Genomic DNA, 12,400 nt, shown 5'->3' on the forward strand with positions numbered 1-12,400 from the left:
GGAAATGTGCTATCCATGTCTCAACTGGACCCTCCTTCTCACCCCCATCTCTAATATCTTTACACACAGTAATGCTAAATAAAGAGAGAGGAAAATGAACATGGAAGAAGAATATGAACAAACAATAGTTATGATCATAACCAGGCTGATTCTGTGTTAAGTTCCATTCATATTAATACTGCTGTGTCAAATTTGGCCAGAGTTTGAGTCTAATATTTTAGGTCGACCAACTTCTCTGCAGTCTCTAAACAGCAAATAGAAGTGCAGTCATTCAACATACTGGTCTGTGGCAAAGTAGCTATATTCACTTCATTGTAGCCAAATCAACTAAATCTTTCAGTGCAGCAGCATCCTTGGCAGATGTTGAATAATGACTGTAAATTATCAAAACTACCACTTATCCTGTGTAACTTGTCAAATGTGATGCTGGCATCATTCTAAAGTATATGTGTAGACCCATGCAGAGGAACAATATGTTCTGCTTCATTTCTCAGCGCCACATAGATGCTGGAATCATCACCCCCATAATTTATAGTAGCACCGTGTACACAACAGGCAGATATCATGCAAAGGCAGACAGCCTGTTGTGAAGGATGAATTTGATTATTTCAGCAATTGTATCTCCCATGTTATCTGATTCTTTGCCCAGCCCCTCTAGAGATATCAACACTGCAGCAGTGGGAAAAGCATCACATCCTTTCATTCTTTTCACCAACGCCTCACAAGCAATTTTGTAAAAAGACAAAAGCCCTGATCCTTTGCTGTGGCTGAGAAAGAAAGCCAGGGCATGAAGAGAGGAAGGCAAAGAAAAGGGCTGGGAACTTGGAAACAACCTCAGCACTCCAAGTCCCAGGCCTGCTGTGTGCTGCTCAGGTCCCCTGATATTACGTAGAGCAACCTGATGCTAATGATTTATGGCTAATTATCATCCCCTGGGTGGCAGCCAGTCATCCCTGGGGTTGAGTTAACCATGACTATGTCCCTTCCCCCTCATCCATGTCTCTTACACTTTTGGCAAGGATGGGAAAGATGGAGAAGCCATTACACCAGCTCTGCAGCACTGGAGCATTTTCATACACTGAGGCGCTGCTTTCATGGTCAGCTGTCAGCTTTGGGTACTTTGCCCTGGACAAGTAACACAAAGCAATGAGACCGCAGCGAGGGGACCTGTGCGGGTGATCCTTCAAATCACTGAATGAAAGTGGCATGAAGTTGGAAGCAGACATACCACATTTATAAAAGCAGAATTGGATCTTATTCAGTCACCTAACAATTACTTGGCAATTAAAATGACTAACACTCCTCTCATTTCTGGATTTTAAGGATCTATATCAATGGGGATGCCAACTGGACTGAATCACATGGCCAGTTAGGGTTGGCTGTTTGTTGCTCAGTTCATCTGGGGGGAACAACCAAAAGTCTCCCAGATGATCAGGCCTCCAGTTGCTGGGTAGGTCACAAAAAATGATTGAGATCAGTCTCAGGGATGATATAGAAAAGGCTGTCCCTGCAGGTGGGAACACTACAGCCATATCTGTTTTTTTCTCAACCATTACATCTTTGTTAGAGGCTGGGAGGAAGAATGTGTCCTCAAATGTCCACTTAAGCCAGCTTTTAAGTTGCTTGCCGAGAATCTGATTGACACCTGATTGGTCTCTGTTTTTTTTCTCTTCCTTTTCATTGAACTTCCCTAGATGCTGTCCTACAAACAACACATGTAAAATGAAGTGTTAAGTTGGACAAAAAAACCAAACAATAAGCTGAACACTAGAAAAAGAAAGGAGTCTAAATGCTGACATCACAAACAAAAACACTGTAGAAAATCAACCTATGAGAGGGGAAAGATTAGACTATGTCTGGGTTTGGGTTGTTTATTCATCACAGAACCATACATTCTAGCAGAGGCTGATGCACACTTTTTAAAGGGAGTGCATGTTTTGAATCTAACTAGAGAGGACAGTAGAAAAAAAGCCTGCCCTGATGCTTGGATCAGGCTGGGTTATTTACACTTGTGCAAACTCATTGAAAAGAGGGTTGAGAACAATATCAAATCAGAATGTGCACATTTATAAAAGATTTGACAAGGTGCAAGGCAGTGGAGAATCAGGTCTACTTTTCTCATGTGTAGAATGTGGGCCTTCTAGTTTTAAAATTTAGTCCTTAATTTTTGTGTGCTTTGAGAAGTGGTGCTGGCTTTTGGCTACACTGCTGTCTGGTGCTTTTACTACACTGTGTACCTGTTAGGTATCTGCTCTTTGCCTTTTTCAGGCCTGCTTGCTTCCTAATGTTGCCTTTCTCCTATGCTAACTCCCTGTGGTGACCTAGCTATCTGGTCAGAGAGCAATTATCTTTCAAATTGTGTGCCCTGCTCCCCTGAAATTGGATGAAGAAGACTCACCTCACATCCATAGCATGTCCTGAAAGGATTTCATGAGCATAGCTGGAGAGCTCTGATAATGTTGACTCAGGTCATATGTGTCCCCCTGAAATCATAAGAGCAGGGATCCTCATATCAGCCCCAAAGATTAACCAAATTATAAGGGCTCCTTGTAGATGGTGAGTCTGCTGTTGACCAAGGCCAACCGTGAGTGCTGGAGAGAGAGTGATACTGAGAAAATCTCATATATAATCTCTGTCACGTCCTTAACCCTTCTGGCATAAAAGGCCAGAAAGGCCTATGAGAAAAGATCAGCCTAATTTAGGGCATGTCTTCACTGCAAAGTTAACTCAGGTCTTTACCTGAGTGTTGTCCTAACTTGACTCTCACACATAAAATCCTATCACTTGAGTGTGATGCTGCTTTAAATTCAGTCTAGCTGGTCTGTAAGACATGATGGACTATAGCCCAAATGGTGCTAACATGACCACTCACAGTATGGATGCAGACCTAAGTCACTCACATCCTCCAATACCTTCCCAGAATTCCCCTGAAACATATTTTCTCAAAACCTAAGTACTCCCTGCTTCCAGACTGGAAATACCATATAATCTTGTGCACCTTGAAGGAAGTACCAGTCTGGGAAGCCCATTTGCTCAAAGCCCACTATTATTTTGGGGACACTATCATCACCAACCATGGATGTACCAAAACAATAATTGCCTTGCAAATATCCATCACCGCTGCACCAACTGTTGACCTTCCAGTGCCAAACTGATTAGCCACCTACCTGTAGCAATCTGAGGTAGCCAGCTTCCAGATGGCAATAGCAACCCAATTCTGGACTGATATAACCCCTCTCATCTACATGTTCTCACACTGAAGGGTCAAAGGAAGCTCCTCATACAGGTCCACAAATGAAGCTTTCCTCATAGGAAAGTTCTGGGTCACTGCTAGTCATCTCAGGTGAGCATGATGATGTGCTTGTGTTTCCTCCTACAGAGAGATTCCATGATCACTAAAATCTGCATCAGGTGTGTCCGCTCTCCAATGCTGCATGCAGCCTGTGTGATCTCCTTAGGAAAGGATGATATCACCTTCTCAGGGTAACAATCTGCTGCCAAAATGCCCATCATCACATTTCAGGTTCTATATATACACCTGAAATGAAAGCTGCATTAATACCAACAGCTGGAACAGGTCATCATCCTGAGCTGGATCCAAGCCTTGACACTGGTTAGAACAAAGGACACAGATAGAAATCTAGAGTGCGCCAAACTGGAAGTGGTTTACTTACTGAGTTGGTGGGCTAAGACAACTTTCACACAGGTTCTCAGGAAGGACTGACAAGTTCTCTCACAATACACAGCAAAATAATTCATAGACTACTGCCTTAAGCTGAGACACTACTAACCATGGGATGTGTCCCAGAAATCCTGGTGCCACACACAAAGGAGTACAGCACCAGTATGGAAGCAGCAAGTTGAGTGTGGCTTTGCAGTGTGGCTGCTCTCGCCCAAGCTAAGCTAATTATAGTGGTCAGACCTGAGTGCCAATCACCTGAGCTAACTTTGCAGTGAAGATACACTCTGATTTTGTGAGGTGGTGATGAGCACCCTCAAATCGCACTGACTGCAACAGAATTTGAGACTGCTCAGGATCAGCAGATTCAGCCCTTCAGGCACCAGGATATAACTGTTTGACACTAAAAGAATAGAAGACATCTAACAGTGCTATGAGACTTACAAACAATGGAAGAAAAGAAGGGAAAAGGCTAAAAAGAGAGGTGAGGAAGGAAAGATAAATGAGAAAGAAGGCAGAAAAATATCAGTTTATAGTACAAACTATTATATCTCCTATGGCCCATTTTAGAGATAAATGGGGCAAAGCTGCTGCAAGCCAATATACATAAAGAATAGGAAACCAAGGCCCAATAGAACAAGTAACAATCTTTAGCAGTAATATTGCTGTTAGGAGAGATCAGCTTCCTCCTTGAAGGGGCTCCAAGCAGCAGTGTAGCAGGAGTGATTCCAACTGGAGATGTTTCTGCTACTCCAATATAGCTAACACAAGCTGCTTCTGGGAGTAGGAAGCCCTCCTTACCTCTGATTGGCCTCTTGTGAGGTGTAAAGTCAGTTATGTTCAGAGACAGAGTACCATAGTGACAAAGAAAACTTGTTTTCAGCCTTCCAAGCCATTTTAACAACAACGCTTTTAGACCTTCAGAGGACAAGTGGGAATGTCAGAATTTGGGGTTGAGAGAGAATGTGAAGCTATCTTTTAAAACAGTTCTAAACAGTAAAAAGTATCTAAATGGAGAGTAGATTTTCAAACAGTGGTGCTTGGGCCAGATTCTCAGCTGGGATAAATGGGCATGGCACTATTTTAGCTTTAGCTCTTCCATCTTTAGGGGCTGGCCTTTCTTTCTGTATCCTATCCCTCTATTTCTGAGCTGCCCGTCCTTTTCCTGGTCCTTATGAACTCTCTAAATCAGAGGCGACACTTGGGGGGGGGGGCAGCCAAGCGGAGACCGGGACGGAGCCATTTCTGTCTGAGAGCCTGGCTGGGAGACAGCAGCGGCCTGCTGACACCCTCGTTGCCAGGGCCCAAGCGAACCTGAAACATGCCAGGGTGGAGAGGGTGCTCAGTCTCACTTGGCTCCTGTCTCCGGCAGCTGAGCGCAGGCAGTGAGCAGGCCAACACTGCCTCCTAGCTAGGTGGTCTCAGGCAGAAATGGTTCTGTTCCACTTCCCACCTGGCTGTCAGGCAGAACAACTGAATGTGCTGTGGGGAGCACAAGGAAAGAAAGACAGAGCCCTCCTACCCATCCAACCCCACAGGTAACGTGGCAGGGTGAGTCACTGGGCAGAGGAGAGATGTCCCAGTATGGGGAGGCATGAATCATCTATACTCTAAACCAGGGGTAGGCAACCTATGGCACGGGTGCCGAAGGCAGCACACGAGCTGATTTTCAGTGGAACTCACACTGCCTGGGTCCTGGCCACTGGTACAGGGGGCTCTGCATTTTATTTAATTTTAAATGACTCCTCTTAAACATTTTAAAAACATTATTTACTTTACATACAACAATATTTTAGTTATATATTACAGACTTATAGAAAGAGATCTTCTAAAAATGTTAAAATGTATTACTGGCACGCGAAACCTTAAATTAGAGTGAATAAATGAAGACTCAGCACACCACTTCTGAAAGGTTGCCGACCCCTGCTCTAAACTAACAAGCCCTTGCTGATTTTTATCAGCATCTCCCCATTTTTTTAACTTTTACTCTCAGTGATCACTAATAAAGGCTTATGACTGTGTTATCTATTAGGAATTAATGCCTTTTGAGAATTTATTCCTGTGCTTACAGGGAGCATCCTGAGGGGAGATATGATTGCTCTCTATAAATATATCAGAGGGATAAATACCAGGGAGGGAGAGGAGTTATTTAAGCTCAGTACCAATGTGGACACAAGAACAAATGGATATAAACTGGCCATCAGGAAGTTTAGACTTGAAATTAGATGAAAGTTTCTAACCATCAGAGGAGTGAAGTTCTGGAATAGCCTTCCAAGGGGAGCAGTGGAGGCAAAAGACATATCTGGCTTCAAGACTAAGCTTGATAAGTTTATGGAAGGGATGGTATGATGGGATAGCCTAATTTTGGCAATTAATTGATCTTTGATTATTAGCAGGTAAATATGCCCAATGGTCTGTGATGAGACACTAAACAGGGTGGGATCTGAGTTACTACAGAGAATTGTTTCCTAGGTGTCTGGCTGGTGAGTCTTGCCCACATGCTCAGGGTTTAGCTGATCACCATATTTGGGGTCGGGAAGGAATTTTCCTCCACGGATGATTGGCAGAGGCCGTGGGGTTTTTTTTGCTTTCCTCTGCAGCGTGGGGCATGGGTCACTTGCTGGAGGATACTCTGTACCTTGAAATCCTTAAACCACAAGTTGAGGACTTCAATAGCTCAGACATAGGTCAGGGTTTGTTACAGGAGTGGATGGGTGAGATTCTGTGGCCTGCATTGTGCAGGAGGTCAGACTGGAAGATCATAATGGTCCCTTCTGACCTTAAAGTCTATGAATCTATGACTGCCTTTTGAGAATTGATTCCTGTGCTCACAGGGAGCATGCCCTGAGCTCACAGTGAGCGTGCTTAGCATTACAAATTCATGCCTTTATGGAGTGCATTTTGCTACGATGGTTCCACTTCATAATCCATTGCAGCTGGGGAGACTGAGCTATGGCCTTGCTTCCTCCATGACCCTCCGTACTTCTTTTGTGGGCATAGTGAGAGCCTGTTCTTGAACCCTCTCATTCTCCTTCGGCCATTCACATAAGAGTCAGGAAGAATCTGACCCAATGTAATTAAATCACTTTTGTTTTCATTTTGGATAATTATGGTAAAACATGGCACTGTTTAATGCAACTTGCAGTCATGCTAAATTAAGGTTATTTCTCATACAGTTAATATAACAAATGTAAGTGCTACCCAGGATAAGATCAAAATTGTGTTTTCCCCTTAACAGTGGAGTTTACTGTGATTTAAGTATCACACTACTGTAGATAAGATTACAATCCAATTTCTGTTGTGTTGGAATGTTACCAAGTGCTTAAACAATAAACAGTCACTCTCTATCTCCAGCAAAGTTTGAGAATGCTAAGATTTTATAAGAATCTCATTAAACTATGGTGACCTTTTTCTTCTATTTCCTTTCCTATTAATAGTATCACTTCTTTCCAGATGACCAAATTTTGTGTATAAACAAACACTATTTGAAGCTGCTATTGCTTCATTTGTTTCAATGCTGATGAGTTTTTAATATCATAAACACTGATCACCGTATTCTGATCTCTGTTACCCTAGCATAAGTCCATCGTAATTCTAGGGAAGCCAATACAGTTACTCTGGATTTTCCTGGTATAACTGAGATCGAGCCCTGGTTTAGAGTCCAAATCTTTTTCAATGGAAATTTTGCCATTGACTTTACTGGGAGCAAGACTGGACCCTTAGAATGTGACATAGTAAGGCTACATTTACACTTGGAGCTAGAGTTGTGATTTCCCATTTCAATAGACATACTTGCACTAGCGCTCATCAAGCTAGCACACTAAAAGTAGTAGCATAGCCAGGGTAACATGGGCTAGCTATGTCAAGTACAAACCTGCCAGAACCCCATGGGTACATATTCAGCACAGATACCCCTTGCAGCTACTCACCACTGCCTGTGCTACCCTGGCTCCACTACTATTTGTAGTCCACTAGCACCATTGGACTACAGCAAGTATGTCTGTGTGAGTTGGAATCAAAGCCCTAGCTCATAATGTAGACATACCTTGTATTTCAGCACTGGAGCTGAAGATGTAATTTCCAGCTCTGGTAGACATACTTGTGCTAGCTCTCATCAAGCTAGCAAACTGAAAATAGAAGCGTAGCTGCAGTGATAGAGGCAGCAGGATGGGCTAGCTGCCCTGAATACGAACCCATCGGAGACCTTAGGTATGTACTTGAGGTGCCTAACCTGTCCCATCACTTGTGCAGCAGGAGCTGCACTCTTATTTTTAGCCCACTAGCTTAATCAAAGCTAACACAGGTATGTGTACCCAAGCTAGAAATTACACCTCAAGCAGCAGTGTAGACATACTCTGTATCAATCAAACTGAAACCACAGGCTGATTTAAAAAGAGAAAGATTTGACTTACACAAATGCCTTGTGAAATCATCAGTAAGAGAAAGGAAACATAGAACAGGTGCATGAGAATGAATGAGGTTTCAAGCAAAATATTACAGGCTAGATCCTCAGCTGGCATAAATCAGCATAGCATCATTGAAGTCAAAGATCCCAACATGGCTTGATTTAGTTTGCAAAAGTTTTATTGAGTGTGTAGTTCTTTATAGAACCTTCCTTGTGGAACATTAGCTAACCCACATTATTTGTGAATAAATATCAGCAAAGGAATATCATTTTCAGTTCCAGGGCACAAGACAACAAACCAGGCAAAATAAACAATGTGTCAGAATATCTCTATCCTATTTAAAAGATTAATAGAGCAAGAAGATGTAACTTTGAAATATGCATTTCAAATATGTGCATTTTAAAGGCTTTTATTACTGAACAAAGCCACATCAGCATTTAAATTAAAAACATTGGGCCTCAGGAAAAGAACAAGAAATATTACCTAGTACAATTCACATTGCTTATAAGGCAGTTGTAACGATTTTTGATGTACATGTAGAACATTCATATTCCCAGTGGAGCTCAAATGTTTAAAATTAATGTTACATTATATATACTACCCCCATTACCAAGTCTAGAGAAGAACATCTGAGTCTATTTCCTCCTTTCCCTATGTGTGAGTGATGAAATTGGACAGGCTAGAGAGCAGAGAAAAATGACGGAAGAAAACAGAGCCAGAGCCTTAAGGGAGCAGGCAGAAATGTAGGGCTTTAGACAGAGTTATGGGCTGGCCTCAGAGAATTGAAGAAAGTGTGCAAGGAGGAGTGGGGGAGGAAAGACAGAGACAGAGGAGTTCAAAGACAAGACAAGACAACTGAAGAAACATTCAGCCAGAGGGAGAGGGAACTCTCCAGTTGCATGCCAAGGCTAAAGATTTATGCAGTGGGATCCAGCTCTGACAGCTAGATCCCAATGACAAAAGTGTACATTATTGTCTTTCCCCCAAATACATGTATTTATTTTGAAAATTAAAAACATTTCTCTATTTACATGGGAAGAGTCTTTAGAAATACTTAGGAGCAGCATGAAAATTATTAACCATAAGTGAGTTCAAAATTCAGAAACAGAACCATCTTTCGGAAGGGTGGGGGGAGCAGACATCCCCTGATATAAGACATCAAACTAACCAGTAAAAAAAACAACAAACGTGAGTGCTCAGAAGAAAGCCTGAGTGAACAAAAATGCCTTGCAGCACGATCCAAAGCTCTCCAAATAAAGACTCTGATGAATACTCAGAGAGGGTTAGGCGCAAAGGCAGGCAATATCAACTAAGAATTCCCCGCCAGGGACACTGGAAAGCTGAGCCTCAGGTACTGATAGCTGAGCTCTCCCATTGATCTCCACTGTCACAGTGTGACACAGGGAAGGAGGTGGACTCTTAAATAACTGGGTCCAAGCTATACATACTGTCACTGACACCTTGAATTGCACCTAAACTGAACTGGTACTTAGGGCAGCATGCAGTCCTAATTTCCCTGAGTCACTGCACTCTACAGAGAAGGAGGCCACTCAGTCTTGGAATCAGCTGTAGCTTCTGTGGATCCTGGGGGGCTATCGCAATAGAGAGCCTGCAAGTAACACAGGTAACTCCAGTGAAGTCAGTGTCTGAAAGGAAAGTCTTCTAGTTAGCTGTTATGGGGAGGGAAATACTGGTAACTGTCTAACCAGCTTCAGATAGCATAACAGGCTTTATTTGCAAAAACTGCTCCTCTTGGAATATGTAGTTCTGTTACGGTATTAGAAAAGACTTACAAAATTAGGAAAGTTCTACAGCCCCCATCAAACTCTTCAGGCAGGAGGCACATTTATTTACAGAGAAGTCAGCATACACAGTAGCCTGTGCCTGCTTGGGAGCAGAGAGATGGAATTGAGTTTCAACTTCAAATGAATATTAATCCACTGGCGTGGTCAATTTAAACAGCTTGAAAGTCAACAAAACACACCTGTGTTAGAATCTACAGTCTTTGAAGTAAAGTGGGAAAATGAAAAGCTAAATATTATAGCAGGTATTTTAAAATGAAACCCTGGCTTGTTGTGAGGATAAAAAGAAGTTACTGCAAATAAGCTAGAATTCAGAATGCTCATTATGACAAGTTATGCTTTGAAAACTAAACATTACACCTTCACTATCATTAGTGGGCCAAAGTGGTGTTGTTACTTATTACTAATTACTAATGGCAATCAATATGCTCTGTGCTGTACATTACAGAAACAGTGTCCCTGGCCCAAAGATGATGTGGCCTAAATGACAGGCACCTAAAAGAGGGAACACTGGAAAATTCATAGTGTGGGGACTAGAGCTGGTCAGAAAATCAATTTTACATCCCACGAAAAATTCTGAGATTTCCAAAATAAATAGATAAACCCTGAATCAGAACAAAAAAGCAACATTTTGGGTTTATTTATTTATTTAGAAAAATGAAAATTTGAAATGTCTCTCATTTCAGGGCAATTGAAACTTTTTGAAAAATTTGAAACATGTGGACCATTTTTATTATTCTAAATCTAAATTAAAATAGGTTTTGAAACAAAAAGTCACTGAAAATGAACCATTGAAACTTTCCATTTTGAAAATGTTAAAACAGGATATTTTGACATTTTTCCAAAAAAAGTCCTAAATGAAATTTTGTTAAAATTGATATGACTCTATTGAAAAATTTCAGTTTAATGGAAATGGCATTTTTCTAATGGAAAACTGTTTTGATGAAATTTTTTCAATCAGTTCTATTAGAGACTAATTCTTCTTCATGGATTCCAAGGCCAAAGAGAACCACTGTGATCATGTAGCCTGACCTCCTGTGTAACACAGGCCATAGAATTTCCTCAAAATAATTCCTAGAGCAGTGGTTTTTAACCTGTGGTCTTTGGACCCCTGGGAGTCTGCAGACTATGTGTAAGGGGTCCATGAAAGGTGACTATAGTGAAAATAAAGTTTCCTATCCCAGAAAAAGCATTCCATTTTTCTGATCAAAAGTATGAATACCACACCAAAAAGACAATACCCGGAAGTGTTGTCATAACTATAGAAGCCAGCAATTTGTCACCTTTTCTCATGCTGCATCAAATGCCATGCCGAGCATGTGCAACATTTATAGTTGAATTCTGTTCAGTCAGTTTTCAGTCTAAGACTTCCATGGTAGGGGCCCGCAGAACACAGGTTGAATTTCCAAGAGGGTCTGCACCTCCATTTGAAATTGTTTTAGGGGTCTGCAATGAAATAAGGTTGAAAACCAGTCTCCTAGACCATATCTTTTAGAAAAAACATCCAAACTCAATTTTAAAATTGTCACTTAGGCCTCAGTCATACACCCAGTGAAGTCAATTGCAAAATTCCCATTGATTTCTGTGGTGCAGTATCAGACTCTTACTTCAGTTTTATATTGACTTCACTAGCATTACTCTTGATTTACACTGGGTAGGTGAGTGGACATATGGCCCTTCATCCTTTTTGCCTTTTGTTTTAAATTTATTTTAAAATTAACTAAGTTTTGTGGGTTTCAGGAAAGAGTAGCTTTTTAAGAGGGTCTTGAATGAAAATTGTGTAGAGGTACATTGGTAACTGGGGTAGGGAAGGTGCTCTGCAGAGGGGTAGAAAAATGCACACAGTTGTTAGTGAGAGAAGAAAATAAACATGGTATTGATATTTACAGGACTGACAGAGTGGAACAATCAGGGGACATGTTAGGAGATCTGAAAGGCTCTGAAGGCAATCTGAAGTCCTACATCAATAAAACTCCCCATGCAGTAAACAGGAGCTTTAATAGATTAAGGACTTCAGCATCTGGCTTTGTGTTATTGTTTTCTAAAAAGATGCTTTTATAACATCAAAGCTATAAATATCCTGAGCTCTTTCACTAAAGTACAAACTTGATGGTCATTATGACCTGGAAAATGTGGGTGTGTGACTCATAGATATTATGGCTTTTCTACAGCAAACTGTGATTCCTGTCTTAGGTAAAAGGTTTTGATTTTTTTAATTTTTATTTTTTTTAAACCAAAACTCGTGTGCCTGATATGGTGACATTTTCCAACAACTGTTTAAATTTACTGATGATTTAGGAATTTATTAGATTTCTATTAGGTAATAAAGTGCTAATCCCTAACTATAATTGAAAGGAATCTTGTCAGACACAAGAACAGAGAAACCTACAGGCTATGGTATTACTTCAGGAGAAGAAAGTAAGCACACATATCTATAAATTCTTGTATGTCATTTATACTGTAGTGGGCTGGTTTGTCTCTCCTTAACTAAAAAGACAGGCATATGCAACATT

At 41.2% G+C, this 12,400-nt stretch overlaps 1 long non-coding RNA gene across 1 annotated transcript; it reads right to left on the reverse strand.

Moving 5' to 3' along the window:
• Positions 1 to 1,342: 1,342 nt before the first annotated feature.
• On the reverse strand, positions 1,343 to 3,232 carry LOC123372470. Its single transcript, XR_006580306.1, has 3 exons — positions 3,168 to 3,232; positions 2,399 to 2,483; positions 1,343 to 1,702 (listed from the first exon to the last, which is right to left on the reverse strand). It is a non-coding gene; the product is annotated as an uncharacterized LOC123372470 (long non-coding RNA).
• Positions 3,233 to 12,400: the final 9,168 nt, after the last annotated feature.

Source organism: Mauremys mutica, chromosome 6 (genome assembly GCF_020497125.1).
Source record: "Mauremys mutica isolate MM-2020 ecotype Southern chromosome 6, ASM2049712v1, whole genome shotgun sequence".
Classification (NCBI taxonomy): domain Eukaryota; kingdom Metazoa; phylum Chordata; order Testudines; family Geoemydidae; genus Mauremys; species Mauremys mutica.